Source organism: Aplysia californica, unplaced genomic scaffold, assembly GCF_000002075.1.
Source record: "Aplysia californica isolate F4 #8 unplaced genomic scaffold, AplCal3.0 scaffold00828, whole genome shotgun sequence".
Lineage (NCBI taxonomy): Eukaryota > Metazoa > Mollusca > Gastropoda > Aplysiida > Aplysiidae > Aplysia > Aplysia californica.
The window spans coordinates 321,039-322,319 of NW_004798098.1; positions in this window are offsets into that span (position 1 = coordinate 321,039).

The following is a 1,281-nucleotide window of genomic DNA, read 5'->3' on the forward strand; positions in this document are numbered from 1 at the left end:
AATTCCGAGGCCCCCGCCTCTTAAATGACCCAACTAACATTATTTGACAGAAGCATTAACCAAACACTTTTTTACTTTTTATGTTTTTGGCTGGTGGATGCTCTTGTGTGGTTTGCTCTTTCTTTCCTATCAACCATGTATCGTCTTTATCTCCCCCCCCCCCCTTTTTTTTTTTCTTAAAACGTAGATGTTACTATCTCCAGTAACACCTCTAATCGTCAGGACTTATATTTTATGATATGACCTATCTGTGTTGAAGTGCCCTAAAACTATTACTAAAACTAAACTGAAGCTTACTTTGTTTTTGTGGGTGGTTGGCAGGTGCTCTGGTGTGGTTTGCTTTTTCTTTCCTTTGAAACATCTATCGTCCTTATCTCCTTTTCTTCTTTTTTATGTTTGTTACTCTCTTGTAACACCTCTAATCTTCTGGCGCTCATATTAGTCATATGACCTTATGCAGTTGCGAACGCCGTAAAACCTCTACTAAAACTAAATCTTACTTTGTTTATCTCATCAGGCTGAGTTCTCTCTGGAGGTGGTGGACGAGTCCAAAGGCACCATGATGTTGACCTGTGAAGGCATCGGACACCAGAACCCCTACCTTTCTTCCTAGCCGGACAGGGCGCATGGCAAGCGCAATATGACATCACGACGGTGTTGTCGCTGTCTGTTAGTGACGTCGCGAAGCTGTTTACTGCTGTTGGTGAGGGTACTGGGCCTCATCTGCTAAAGTGAATTAAAAGATACGAGATCACTAATTTTTTTGTTTTAAAATACTGTAAAGCACCTTCAAAATTGCCTATTTTGTGGGTGGTTAGTAAGCGCTCTGTTCCTTCTTTCCTGCCAAACATCTGCTGTCATTGTCTCTATTCCTTTTCTTTGTATGTTGTAATTACTCTCTAGTACTATATACTAATATGACTTATTTGTGTTACAACAACAACAAAACTTACTAAAACTTACTTAAAAACTTGAACACATTTGTGTCTAGTAGGGCGTTTTAGTTTTACTCACACAAAACAACATGAAATCTGTAGAACATGTTGAATTTGAGAGCTTGTCGCAGGAAATGCAATTATCAGTTGATGATACCAATATTTATTACAATGGTTTGTGAGTACGTATGTGTATATTTTTTTGTGTGCAAATATGTAGGCGCGTAGGCTACATGTAGGCCTACACTCTCTCTGTGTGTGTGTGTGTGTGTGTGTGTGTGTGTGTGTGTGAGAGAGAGAGAGAGAGAGAGAGAGAGAGAGAGAGAGAGAGACAGTTTGTGTGTGT